This window comes from Ceratotherium simum, chromosome 9 (assembly GCF_057802395.1).
Source record: "Ceratotherium simum simum isolate JZ-2026a chromosome 9, ASM5780239v1, whole genome shotgun sequence".
NCBI classification, from domain to species: domain Eukaryota; kingdom Metazoa; phylum Chordata; class Mammalia; order Perissodactyla; family Rhinocerotidae; genus Ceratotherium; species Ceratotherium simum.
The window spans coordinates 1434045-1449286 of record NC_141908.1 but is presented as its reverse complement, the minus strand read 5'-3'; the positions used below and the strand labels follow the sequence as shown (position 1 = coordinate 1449286).

The following is a 15242-nucleotide window of genomic DNA, read 5'->3' as shown; positions in this document are numbered from 1 at the left end:
CAGACAAAGGCAAATTGAGGGACATTCTACAAAATACCTGATCAGTACTCCTCCAAACTGTCAAGGTCATAAAAACAAGAAAAGTCAGAAATACTCACTTATCAGAGGAACCTAAGGAGACATTATGACTAAATGTAATGTTATAGACCATGCTAAGGCTTTTATTTTTCATGCTAAGAGTAATAAGAAACCATTGACGTGACATGTTTAAATTTTAAAAGCCTTGTTCTAGCCCCTTGACAGAATAGACTGCATAGGTGCAAGAGAGGATTCACAGATACTGAGGGGGAGGCTATTATATTTTATTTGCCAGGATGAGAAAGGTGAGAGTGGTTTAGATGAGGGTGGTGATAAGAGAAGCAGTCAGATGTGGGATATGTTTGAAGGATAGAGTTTTGGACAGATTAACTCTTAGAGAAAGGCAGAAGGCAGATAGTAAAATTGTCGATGAGTGATCCCAATAAGGGATAGTGAGGAAGGGGAGAAAGCAAGCAAGAAAAAGACATAGGGGAGGTGCATTATGATATTTACTTCAAAGAACCTGGGAAGGTACAGAGAAGAGGGAGAGAGAGTGTTCTAGAAATTGCAGTGTGGAGCAAGGATAACCAACTGCACCTTTATACTGAATGGCCAGTATATGCAATGTAGGAGGGAAAAAGACCACTACTTCATAGGGCAATAAGTGAATAAGTGTCCTCAGGGGAAAGTTAGAACAAAAGTGAAGGCAATTTTCAGCAAACAGATTTATTGTATAGAGGATTTTGCTAGTGAGAGTTTGTAATCCATGGGGCAGAGTAGAAGGGCTTGGGTGTTGAGGGCATGTCGAGAGATTGGGTAAGATTAAGTGAAGGAGAGAACTCACTGAAAGTCTGCATGAAGAGTACCTTGGGATTCTTGTTATGACAACATAAAGAGAGACATAAGCCATGATGAAATTATTCCTAATGGGCTGTTATGAGGAAGAGAAAAACCAGTTCCAATTATCCCCTTCTCTAGGACTGGTCTCAGTCTGTTTAATAGTCGTGAGGCATAATTGAATTATATGTCCTTCAGAATTAAGCAACATCTGTCGGGGAAGAGGGAGAATCCCCCTCCACCCTTTCCCTTAAGGTTCTTCTGGCTGGCCAAATAATTAAAAAGACAGGTTAGCAGGAGAAAATAATACCAAGTTTAATAACATGTATACATGGGAGAAACCAGGGAAACTGAGTTTTCTCAACACAACCCAGAGATTCTCGTCTTAAATATCATGTTCAGCTAAAGACAAAGGAGGATGTTGGGGGTGGATGGTGTTTTGGGATTTCAGAGGGGAAGAAGACAATTTACATGAAGAGGGAAATGTAAATGTTTGTCAGACAATTCTTTGCAGGGCCACCTATAGAGAATGTGGCCGGAGAGACAGGAATTATAGTAATCAAGAGTACGTAGATTTATGTCTTCTCCTTCTGTACTGGTAAGAGTTTCCAGAGACAAGATCATCCCCCTCTTCCCACTACACAGAGGGAGATACCCTTTCAAATGTAAATATTTGGTAAAAAGGACTTTGTCAAGAATGGGCTTAGCGAGGACCCTCCCAGTCTGTCCATACCCAGAGTTAAATTCTTTACGCGGTTTGGGGGAGGTCAAATGTCTGTCAGAGAAAATAATCAAGGTAAAGAGACATATTTCAGGGTGGTCAATTTTGATCTCCCACACATCCCTCACAAGTTATTTGGAAACTTCTGACAGATGACTGTCCATTCCCTGAGTCTTAGTCAGTCATTTATAATAAAAGAAAAATTGGTCGCACCAATCTCCTAGCTCTGAAATTTCATTTACCTATTCCAAGAGGTCTGGCAGTGTCCACTAACTGCAGTGATAACATAATTCTCTTTGTTCTTCTCTACGTAAGGTTCCCTTTTCTTTAAATCTGATTTTAAGATGTCCTTGGTTTGCAGCAGATTGACTAAGTTTTCCTTGTTCTTCCCCAAGGACGAAAGTCTTTTATTTATATTCTTACACCAGACAAAGTGTATCTTTGCCTAGGCCCCAGGGGCAGGAGATTTTTCTGTCCCTTCCCCAGTAACCTAAGGTTTTGCTTTGCGTGAAAGTTGAGTCTGGGGAAGCAGTGTGTTTCATGGTTACCTCTCAGCAGCAGCCAATCACCCATTACCTTCATGCTTTCTCTGGTGTCCTGCCCAGCTCTCAGTCTTTTCTGTGAGCCTGGTGGAGGTTGATTGAAAAAAGTTTGCAAGTGACTGGAAGCTTTCTCTTTATCTGGGATCCTAATTATTTCAATTGATATGTTAGTACGTAGTTAAAATTTTAAAATGTGATAAAATTTTTATTCTGACTCATTATTTGGTGGCCACATTTCGCTTTGTCAAAAATGAAAGAGTTCATATGCCCTGTCTATTCTTAGAGGGGCTTTTTATTCCTTACAATTCAGTCCACTTGGTTGCGTTCTGTTCTCAGCTCTCTCATGAGTTCAAGAAAAGTTATGATTTTATGGATTATCCAACTTTACCACATTGTTAGGACTGAAGTGGCATTATCTTGCATTTTTCTATATTTTAAGTGGAAGCAGGACCTTCTTAACTGAAAGTTAGGTTAGACTAAAATCTACAGAATAAATGATAAATATTAAAAATACACGGAAAACACAAAAGGTAGAGTGAGAGATGTGAAGTAGAGGTATAAGTGTAATTAAGGTCCACTAGGCGAGGTGAATGAGAATGAGGAAGACACAAAACTTGAAGACTATTGCTGAGAATATTTTCAAAACTAACAAACTGTATCAAGTCAAAAATTCAAAGTCCCATACACCATAAGTAGGATATCTTTTTTAAAAAATTAAGCTATTAAAAGCAAAATAAAATGGAAAATCTTAAAAGCTACTGGGGATGAATATTATCTTCAAAAGAGAATTATTAGACTGTCAGTTGATTTCTCAACAAAAATAAAAGAATCCAAAAGACAGTGGAATAATATCTTCAAAGTGATAAAATAAAAGTTCTTCTAGAATACAAAACTGAGGAAAACTACTCTCAAAAATAAAGGTGAGGTAAACTTCCAGTGGGAGCAAGCTCATGATAATAGCAGATTTTTTGAATATTAAAATATCTCTTTTCCAAACAAACATAGTGATGCCAGTGAAAATGGTAGAATAAGGACTTCCAAAAATTCACCCCTCCAGAAAAGAAATTTTTTAAATGACAAAAAATGTCAGAATCAATTTTTGCAGAACTCTGGAAATTTACCTGCAGCTTCCCAGGGAGTGTTTATTCAAGAAAAATACTTAACTATCAGTAAGAACAGCAAACTTTGCGGTGTTTTACCTTGCCCTAATCCATCTGTCCTTCTCTAGGTCAATGATACTCTCGAAAAATAACAGCCCATATTTCTGTGGAAGCTTCGTAGACACTGGAGGGAGCAGAATGGTGTTGTAACTGTTTCAAAACCTCATTCCTAAAAATGGTCGTTGTTTGACCTGTCTGAAGTTTCCACAAAGACCTGATTTACAGTGGTGACTCAGAGCTCAACCTGTGTGAACAGCCAGCTCCCTGGGGAGCTTTTGTTGAAGGAAATTAGAGGTAAGTGTTTTCACTTGGCAGCTGTCAAAGGTGACAAATAAGAGTTGGGTAAGCAATAGACTAACTAAAAAGCTTAGAAGACAAAGTTGAGAGATGAGCTGTCCAGAGGGTCTTTAGAAGCTCTGACATATTCCTGAGACTCTGTTAGGTCACACACATGGGTGGGCCTATGTTTCAGCTCAAGAAAGACCTAAGAATGCCCTAAACTCATGTCTCTAGCTGATCTTGAGACCCTACACAGGCAGAAAGTGAAGGTAAAGTTGGAGTTGTAAATCACGTAGCTGAATGTTGAACGCACTCACAGAACTCCTAGGCGTAAACTGGGAAAATTGATTGGTTCTTTGCATCCAAGGTGATCTCTGTCCAGTCATTACTGATCACTAAGCTAACTGAGTAAAGACTTCAGTGGCCACATGTGAGAAAATACAGACTTTACAGAATTACTTTAGAAAAGTCAGTAAACAAATCACAACCACCATGAGCAGTATCAACAACAAACCCTGGGGGGAGGGAAGAATTTTGTTTCTAGAATTACTACATTAAAATGTACAGTACTCAACAAAAAAATTACGACTCATGCAAAGAAAAAGAAAGTATGACCCAAAGCCAGGGAAAGCAGTAATGAGTGGAAATTGTCTCTGAGAAAGTCCAGATACTGTTCGTACTAGACAAAGACATTAAATCCACTATTTTAAATATGTTCAAATTGCTAGTGGAAGCCACGTCTAAAGAACTAAGGGAAAGTATGAGAATTATGTCATAACAAAGAGAGAATATCAATAAAGAAATGGATATTATATAACAGAAATTTTGGAGTTGAAGCGTAGACTTTCTGTATGAAAAATATTAAACAGTCTTTTAGGCTCAAATGAAAGGACACAAGACAGTAATTTAAATCCACATTAAGAAATAAAGAGCCCTAGTAAAGCCCTAATAACGAGCCATAGGTAAGTATAAAATACAGTATAAATGCATATTTTTGAATTTTTAAAATATTACTTAAAAGATAACTACATAAATAAATAATTATTGATTTATGTTAATGGACATACAATGTATAAAGATGTAGTAATAATATCATAAAGGGGGAGAAAGAAGCTATATTGGAGCAAAGTTTTTGTATACTACTGAAGGTAAATCGGTACCAATCTGAATTAGATTGTTATAAATTAAGATAGTTGCAATCTCCAAGGCAAACAATAAAAAAAAATTAAAAATACACAATAAAAAAACAACAAAGGAATTAAAATGGTACACTAGATAATGTGTATTTAACACAAAAGAAGGTAATGATGGAGAAATAGAGGAACAAAAAATACATGACATATAGAAAATAACAAAATGCCAGATCTGAGTCCTATCTTACCAGTAAATTCATTAAATAAAAATGAACTGAATTCTCCAATTAAAAGGCACAGAATGGCAAAATGGACAAAAAACATCATAAACTATGTACTGTCTACAAGACACATACTTTGGTTTCAAAGACACAAATAAGTTGGAAGTAAGAGGATGGAAACAGATAAACCGTGCAAACAGTAAAAGAGAGTTAGAATGACTATACTAATATCTGTCAAAATATACTTTAAGATAAAAATTCTTAGTAAGACAAAAAGAACATTTTTATAAAGATAAAGGTCAACACATCAAGAAGATTTAATGATTAAAAACATATATGTAGGGGCCAACCTGGTGGCGTAGGAGTTAAGTACACTCCACTTTGGCAGCCCGGGGTTCGCAGGTTCAGATCCCAGGCACGCACCGATGCACCTCTTGTCAAGCCATGCTGTGGCAGCGTCCCATATAAACTACAGGAAGATGGGCACGCATGTTAGCCCAGGGCCAGTCTTCCTCAGCAAAAAAGAGGATGACTGTCATGGAATGGTAGCTCAGGGCTAATCTTCCTCACACACACATGCAAAAATATATATGTATGTGTATATATACATATATATATATATGTATTGTATACCTAACAACAGAGCCTCAAAATACGTGAAGCAAAAAGCAAAAATTGACAGAATTTAAGATAGAAGTAAATAATTCAAAAATAATAGTTTGTGACTTCAATAACACACTCTCAATAACGGATAGACAAACTACAAAGATTATCAGCAAGAAAATGGAAGGCTTTAACAGCACTATATACCATCTAGACCTAAGAGACAGCCTTAGAATACACCACCAAACAAGAGTAGAATACACAGTCTTCTCAAGTTCACATGAAACATTGTTTAGAATAGATCAAATATTAGGCAATAAAACAAGACTCAATGAATGTAAAAGAACCACAATGGAATGAAATTAGAAGGCAATAAAAGGAGAAAATTTAGTAAATTTACAAATATGGGGGCCAGCCCAGTGGTGTAGCAGTTAAGTTTGTGCTCCCTGCTTCAGTAGCCCGAGGTTTGCCGGTTCGGATCCTGGGCGTGGACCTACACACTACTCATCAAGCCATGTTGAGGCAGTGTTCCACATACAGCCACTAGAAAGATGTGCAACTATGACATACAACTATCTACTGTGGCTTTGGGAAGAAAAAAAATTTTATAAATATGTAGAAATTAAACAACACACTCCTAAATGACCAATGGGTCAAAGAAGAAACCACAAGGTGATTAGACAATACTTGAGATGGGTGAAATCTGGAAAAGAGTATACCCAAACTTATAGGATTCAGCAAAAGCGGTACTCAGAGGGAAATTTATAGCTGCGAACACCTATACTAAAAAGGAAAGGTTTCAAATCAATAACTTAACCTTTTATTTTAAGAAACTAGAAAAATAAGAGCAAACTAAACTCAAATCAATTAGAAGGAAGGAAATAAGAGAGATTAGAGTGTGTTAAAAGGTAAATGGAGACATTAAAATTTTCAAAAGTTAGTTTGAACATATATTGATTCGAATTGGGCAGTGCCAAACCAAAAGTGATTAGGAGTGCTCCATTTTTATAGAGAAGACATGGAAGCAATACAAGGAAATTATTTAATTGGCTATAGCTTAAATGGTTGCCTTATTCAGGAAAGCCTAACTGACTATTTGTGAATGGCTATTAAGTTTCATTTTCTCAAATTTGAGTGCATTGACTCTGGCTTAGGTTTTGGGTTGCTTACAGAGGTTATTGGGACATTAGAGTCACCCTAGTCCAATGTTGTCCTCATTTAATTACTGTCACAATTTCCTTCTTTTGATCATCCTCTCATACATGAGAGATTGACCAAAAATTTGGTTTTAGCATCACTTTCAGTCACTATCAGGGTTAAATTGTTCTTGTCTTGTCATGAAACTCATAGATTTGATGTCAGGCCTGGAGAAGAATTGTTTATGCTGTTCACCTCATTGTTCATTTTGTTTCTGTTTCTCCGAGTGCAGTGAGACCATCTGATGTACTGCTGATGGCTTCAAACATGTATTTAAGACCTTGAGAGAACATAAAGCACCAGGGAAGACTACAATGATGACTACCAGGAGGATAATACCAAGAGACTGAAGTATGCTCCTTACTCAGGGCCCCCAAGAACCAAACAGTTGGTATCAAATAAATCAAAGAATGTACCTAAAGAGGTATCAACCTGTTTTAGCCAAGTGACTTGTTTGTAAATTTTTTGCATTGAGTTTCTATAATACCAGTGGTGTTGATCCAGGTACAGCAGGAGGTAATCATTATGGCACAGGTTCCTCCTTGTTCAGCCAACAAGTAATCTAATGTAATTCTATTATCTAAAACCAGCCTTCTCAGCTCAAAATAATCCTTATGCCAAAGACATATATTTTGGAGTGGCGTATTTTGCTACCTTTCATTTCTCATCTTTGAAAGTTCCTCAAGAAGTTTCATAGTCTAGAGGTTGAGTTGGTAGATTGCTCCATCTGACTGGACCAGTGTCTTAGTCCTGAGACTAGGTGAGTTCAGTTCAACAGCTGTGTCTCATTTCAGTAGGCAGTGTTGCAAGTGGGTTCCCAAAGTAAGGCCTATAGCATGTGAGCAATCATATATTTGGTAAGAGACATTGCTATGGATACAAAAGAAAAACAAAAGTTAATGGTTAGAGCAGACTACAAATGAATTTCTGTGTCCAGAGGGCAGGCAGCCAGTTGAGAAAATTTCCAGATATTGGGCTCCTAGACGTTGGGCTTGGAGCATCTTTTGTAGTTTGGATGTCTCTGGTAATGTCATTAAGTGTTCTGTTGAACTTTCTGAGTGGCTCACATAGCAACAGGCACAAAGATTGTCTGTACATGAGTAGCTGTGGTGATTTCTCTAAACTTTACATCAAGTCATCCAGCTTCAGTTTGTAGGGCTTTGGGAAAAAAGCAATTTTCTTTTCTTTTTCTTTTTTTTTTTTTTTTTTTTTTTTTTTTGCTGAGGAAGGTTCACCCTGAGCTAACATCTGTTCCCAAGCTTCCTCTTTTTTTTTCTTTTTTATATGGGTGGCTGCCATAGCATGGCTGCTAACAGATGAGTGGTAAAGATCCACACCCAGGATCTGAACCCAGGCTGCCAAAATTGAGCACTCTGAACTTAACCACTAGGCCACCAGAGCTGGCCTGTAATTTTGTTTTTAATGATTCCACGTCAGAAGGGTGGAAGAAAATTGGGAATGTTAGTTTGGAGAGCTGTAGCCAGATATTAGAGGAAACCAGAAGAGTTTAGGATCTAGTGCATTTTACAGGTAGATAACAAAATCTCAAAGACAATGAACAAGACTGGAATCTGATATCCAAAAGGGTATGTTATAGTTTTTTATTTAAATATAATTTTTCTCTATATGATTACCTCAATTTCTAGCTAAGATAATCATTGCAAGACTAATTTGTTTGCAAAATAAATCTAGTCTCATTAAACTTGGCCTGATTATATACATAAGTACAGTAAGAATAGTGGTTTTATATATATTCTCAAATATGATATCCCCGTTAAATCTTGGTAATAGCTAAGGGGCTTTATTGCCTCCATAAACTCCACCTGAGTTTCTTAAAATTGTCGTGTAATAAGGAATCTTGGATTAGATTTTTAAAAGCATCTTTAGGCTAAGATGCCAAGACAAGGACTTGCCCAATTGTGTCCTATTACAAGGAGAACAGATTCTTATTGAACTTATTTACATTCCTCTATTGTCATGAAAAATAAGAATATTCAATAAGAGGTTCTGAATTCTGGAGGGATCAGGTAGAGAAAAAAGTATATATATTCCATTTTTGTTTACAAAAGGATACTTTACCAAATTGTAATAAGTTATAGATAGCTTAAAATAAAGGAGAAAAATGGTCTTCATATCTGGAAAGCAAAACATTGAAGATCCAGCAATATTTCAAACAACATCATAAAAATTATAATCATCCTCATCAGTTCGTTTACTCCCATGTAATTAATTCTTGATTAATGCTTAATCTTTGTTTAGCGATTTTATGAATCTGTCAATTTCTCTGTTAGAGTTCTGAACATGTTCAGTGGTGTGATCTTAAGTTATCAGAAATCTGTACTTGTCAGAGTCCTTTCTGTGAGTCTTTTTGAAGAGGAAGCACTTTCGTAAAATCAGAGTAAAGCAATAACTGTCTGATGAGAGTTCATTAAAATGCCACTATTTCTGTGACATACAACAGTTTAAGATAATAACTAGAATTATGACTGATAACATTACACCAGGACATATCAGATTTCTAGGAATTTCATACAATTTATGAAACAATTACATAAAATATATATACACAAATATAACCCAGAGAAGGTTTAGCATCACTTATATGACAGTGCTTCCATGTATTTTAACACATCAAATAAGTTTAATTAGTTTAACATCTCTCTTTTATAAGGAGAGAGAACAAATCATTTGAGATGTTCCAAGGGCACTCTGGAAAATCCTCAAGTTAGTTTGAGGTCAAAAAGACTTCATTTAGAATTTTATTATGGGAATTTTGTAAAAAAAAAAAAATGAAAAGGTTTGAACACTTGATTAAATATGATCTTGATTATCTATTCAACAAAAATAAACAGTTCTAAGGCAAACACAAAAAGTTGCACAGTTGTGTAAAACTTTAGCTCTTATGAACAAAAATCTTAGGTCTTGGGGCCGGCCCAGTGGCATAGCTGTTAAGTTCGTGTGCTCTGCTTTGGCGGCCTGGGGTTTGCAGGTTTGGATCCCAGGTGCAGACCTACATACTGCTTGTCAAGCCATGCTGTGGCAGGTGTCCCACATAAAATAGAGGGAGATGGGCAGGGATGTTAGCTTAGGAACAATCTTCTTCACCAAAAAAAAAAAAAAAAAGTATTAGGTCTTTTAATAGAAAAGACTCAGTTCTTCCAATAATAAAAGACCTGACAATGACAACATGAAGCACAGGAAATTATTTTGGTAAAACAGAAAATCTTTACCTGAAAGATAAAGAAAAACTTTTCCTAACCTTATGAAGAGCAGACCAATAGTCCAAGAAAACTTTGTCCTTTTAACAAATGAAAGAGAATTACTTTTTAATTTTGCATGGACATGCTGTTGACATTCAAGCTTACTTTTAAAACCCCTATAATATGTTCATCCAATTTTAGCCAGCTTGACGACATAAGATATTCTCTCTCTCTTCTTACTTTCTATATCCATTTAGTTTTTGTCCTTTATTTTTCTCCTTCTCATCCTGAAACAACTAGCTATTCTACTTTAGTATAAATTTATCTTTTTCCTTAAAAAGTGCATTCTCAGACCTCATACCTATTCTTACTGAAAACACATCCTACTCTCACTGCATACAGAGTTGTTTCTCTTATTATTTCTAATAGTTTTAAAATTCTTAACCTTTAGAAACCTTAATTTCTATTGAAAACTAAGAAATAAGTAGTTGTGGACTGTTCCAGCGCATTCTATAGATCGGCAAATTTATGAATACGTTTCATAATTTCTGGAAGTATTTTCTTCCTCACAGTAAATTTTTCAATATGGCAAAGACATGTTTATTGACCAAATATCTTTAGTTCCTCTGTAATAAGAAGCCAAAAGTAGATACACTTATGTTTAGTAATTAATGTTCTAGTATTTTATCTCACTTGGAGACTGTTGTAAAGGTGGTCTCACATTTGCAGTCCCTTGACCCCCACTCAGCCACACAAAACAGGCCTTGGGTCTGGACACTTTCCCGCTAAGAGACAAAGAGCCCACTCAGCTCATGCCAGGCTCATCACTTTGTGTGGAACATCCGTCCATGTTTAACTTGATGGGTACTCCTTTGTCTCTGTTTAAAGCATATGCATCATATGGCACCCGGCCAGTCCACTGTTATATCTGTCCTCCACTGGGAGGGGACAGGTTTTCTCCACTGCACTGTAGAGGGGTGTGCTAGGCCAATTGTCCTGCTGGCCAAGGGTGACTGATATCCAGTATAGAAGCTGATCTTACTCTATCTCTTTTTATGTAGGTAAAGCATTGTTCCATCCAATGTTTGACTGTGTTGTGTTCTCTTGGTGACTCTGATGCCAAGATGTAGTGGGCAGAAGTGTTCAGAGTCCTCCCTTGGGATTGGCAACTGGTACATGGTATTTCACCCCTTTAGGATTGGTAAAAGAATAGGTGGGCTTTGAAAAGCATCCAGAGCCACATTTTTATTCTTCTCAAGACTTGATTTGTAAGACAAGGACAATTGTTTTTAATTCCTCAAAGATTTGGGGTGCAGCCTGAATGATATCAAGGGGCTGACCCACCCATCCAACTACTTTATCTTCAATTTTCTTCTTTATATCAGGGAGATTATTTCAAACTCAGATGGAAATCATGATTACTATGCTCTGGATTTAGAGCTGTGTGCATTTTGAACGTTTTAGTAGATTGTTCCACCAAGGCCTCAGAATATTGTCTTTCCCTCTGGGTATAGAATTCTATTCTAGCTTAGGAAAGAAGGATTTAAAAATTTTCCTTTCAGCCTCTTAATATTATTCTCCAATTTGGCCAACTTCTGACCATAGAGCTCCCTTTAGTGAAAAAAAAAATCCTTTCAAATATTTTATTATCAGGTTTCCGCTGGGACAAACAGTGAAGATTCTTGCCAGTACTGAACTCTTTCAAAGACACAAATTTAGATTCATTTAGTCTTTGAAGCTTCTGCATACCAATCAAAACTTTATCTCATTGTTTTTGGATGTTCAAGAACCTTTTTTCTCTAGGGCACCTTGTAAATGAATAAGTTTTTCTGGGTTAAACGTTCCCCACTGTGGCCACAGTAATTCAGGATTATCTTTGGTAAGCTTAACCCACCTGTTGAAGCAAACACATGTCCTGGGCTTGTAATTTTTACACATATAATTCGCCAGAGTCCCAGATGGAGGAATTCAAGACTCTTTGGACTTATAGGAATGCATTTTCTTTCTATTTTTTTCCTTAGAACAAAATTTTACCTGTCTGAGGCCTCAAATTGAAACCAATTTAGTCTAAGTTGAACCCAGTCTGGTTAAGTCAGATCCAGTGCAACTTTGGATCTAGTTCGGATGAAGAAACGCTCAATAAAGTCAGGACACTCATGAAACAAAAGCTGAGGAGCGCAGACGTCAGAGAGGAACTTACCCACAACCTTCAGGCACAGCAGGAAAGCAGTGAGTGCAAAGGCTCATGGGGCACTTGTGCCCAGTTGCTCATTGCCCCTGGAGCTGTCAGGGTCTCCTCCAGATTCCACTGCTGACACCAGAACTGCTAAAAGGTAAACTGAGGTACATCAGAATTTTTAAGAGTTTATATGAGCATACGTTGATTCAAATTGGGCAGCGCCAAATCAAAGGGGGTTAGGAGACTACTGGGAGAATCTAGAGGAGAGGTTTTTATAGACAAGATGCAGAAGCAAAGCAAAGAAATTATTTGGTCTTCTATACTTAAGTGGTTACCTTACTTTGGAAGGCATGCTGGCTCTTTGTGACTGGTTGTTCTTGGATTCTGGTGCATCAACTCTGGCTTAGGTTTTGGTTTGCTTACAGAGGCCACCAAGGCATTAAACCCACCTCAGTCTAATGGCCCCCTTGTATAATTACTTGACAAGTGGAAATAAATTAAATAGAGAATAGAAAAACAATAAATAAAATCAATGAAATCAAATTTGGTTTATTGAAAAGATCAACAAAGTGGATAAAACTTTAGCTAGACTAACCAACATGAAAGGAAAAGAACTCAGAAATTACTGAAATTACAAATCAAAGAGGGGATGTCTCTATAGACTTTACAAAAAGAAAACCTATCATACAGGAATGTTGAGAACAATTGTATTCTAAAAAATCAGATAACTTAGTTGAAGTGGAAAAATCCTTTAAAATGTTGACAATGCTGAAACTCACTCAAGAAGAAATAGACACTCTGAATAGATGGATATCAAGTAGAGATTGAGTAGTAATAATAAAACTTCCCACAAAGAAAAGCCCAGGCCCAGATGACTTCACTGGTGAATTCTATCAAATGTTTGAAGAGTTACCACTAAATTTCACAAGTCCTTTCAAAAATTTAAAGATGTGGAAATACTTTCCAATTCATTTTACGAAGCTAGTATTACCCTGATACCAAAACCAGAAAAATTTATCACAAGAAAAGAAAACCACAGACTAATATTCTTAATAAATATTAGCAAACCAAAATCCAGCATCTTATTGAAAGGATTATATACCATGATAAAGCGGGATTTATTTCAGGAACTCAAGTTTGGCTCAACAAATGAAAGTTAATCAATATACCACATCAAATTAATAGAATAAAGAAAAAAAACATAATCATCTCAATAGATACAGACAAAACTAACACATTTTCGTGGTAAAAACACTAAGAAAGCTAGAAATAGATAGGAATTTCTTCAATCTGATACAGAGCATTTATGAAAAAAAGAAAAAAATCAGCTAATATCATATTTAACAGGGAAAGACTGAAAGCTTTTCCCCTAAGTTTAATCAGGAACAAGATCGGGATGTCGAATCTTGCCACTTCTATTCAACATTGTACTAGAGTTTATAGCTAGAAAAAGAAACAAAATGAACCAGAAAGAAGTAAAGACATCTCAATTTGCAGATGACATAAACTTACATAGAAGATACTCTCCAAATTGATGTAGAGTCAATGCAATTCCAATCAACCATTTTTTTTGTTTGTTTGCACAAAAGGACAAGTATATCCTAAAACTCTATGGAAACGCAAGATACCTAAGTTAGCCAAAAAATATTGCAAATTCAAAAAGGTCCAACCGTTCCTTATTCCAAACTTACTATAAAGCTACTACAATCGAGACAGTGTGGCAGTGACATATGGAGAGATTATAGATCAGTATAATGCCGTTGAAAGCCTGTAAATAAACCCATACATCTGTGCTCAATTGATTTTTTGATGAGAATGCCAAAACCATTCAAGAACTGTCTTTTCATCAAATGATACCAGAATAACAAGATATCCACATGTAAAATAATGAATTTGGACCACTAACTCAAATGACATGCAAAACAATTCAAAATGGATCAAAGATCTAAATGTAGGATCTAAAACTATAAAGTCCTTAGAAAAAATATCAATGCAATGATTTCTCCAATGTGATAGCTAAAGTACAAGCAACCAAGAAAAAAAAATAGACAAAATGGACTTCATCAAAATTACAAACTTTTTTTTTATTGTGAAAACAGTGGTTTATAACATTATATAAATTTCAGGTGTACATCGCTATATTTCTATTTCTGTGTAGATTACATCATGTTCACCACTCAGAGACTGATTACAATCTATCACCATACACATGTGTGTAATCACTCCTTTCACCCTCCCCCCTCCCCCCTTCCCCTCTGGTAACCACCAATCCAATCTCTGTCTCTATGTGTTTGTTTGTTTGTTGTTGTTGTTATTACCTTGTATTTATAAGTGATCATATGGTATTTGATTTTCTCCCTCTGACTTATTTTGCTTAGCATAATACCCCTAATGTCCATCCATGTTGTCACAAATGGCCAGATTTCATCCTTTTTTATGGCTGAGTAGTATTCCATCATGTATATATACCACATCTTCTTTATCCATTCATCCCTTGATGGGCACCTAGGTTGCTTCCAAGTCTTGGCTACTGTGAATATGCTGCAGGGAACATAGGGGTGCATGTATCTATATGCACACATGTTTTCATGTTCTTTGGATAAATACCCAGCAATGGAAGAGCTGGATAACATAGTAGTTCTATTCTTAATTTTTTGAGGAATCTCTGTACTGTTTTCCACAGTGGCTTCACCAGTTTACGCTCCCGCCAATAATGTATGAGAGTTCCATTTTCTCCACATCCTCTCCAATACTTGTTATTTCCTGTCTTGTTAATTATAGCCATTCTGACGCATGAGGTGATATCTCATAGTTTTGATTTGCATTTCCCTGATAATCAGTAATGTTGAATATGTTTTCATGTGCCTGTTGGCCATCTGTATATCTTCTTTGGAGAAATGTCTATTTAGATCTTTTGCCAATTTTTAAATTTGGATATTTGTTTTTTTGTTGTTGAGATATATGTGTTCTTTATATATTTTGGATATTAACCCCTTATCAGATATATGGTTTGCAAATATCTTCTCCCAATTGTTAGGTTGTCTTTTCATTTTGTTGATGGTTTCCTTTGCTGTGCAGAAGCTTTTAAGCTTGATGTAGTCACATTTGTTTATTTTTTCCATTGTTTCCCTTGCCTGGTCATACATGGTACT

General features: G+C 36.2%; 1 long non-coding RNA gene across 3 annotated transcripts in view; it reads left to right on the top strand.

Moving 5' to 3' along the window:
• Positions 1 to 14246, top strand: part of LOC147916209 (uncharacterized) — an 85884-nt gene extending 71638 nt beyond the window's left edge. For 2 of the 3 annotated variants that reach the window (XR_015553134.1, XR_015553135.1), the window contains 2 exons: positions 3347 to 3572; positions 6944 to 10722. This is a non-coding gene — a long non-coding RNA (uncharacterized LOC147916209). Of the gene's footprint in view, positions 1 to 3346; positions 3573 to 6943; positions 10723 to 11932 lie in introns of those variants that run through there. The other variant, XR_015553136.1, reaches the window with a different exon arrangement.
• The last annotated feature ends 996 nt before the right edge of the window (positions 14247 to 15242 follow it).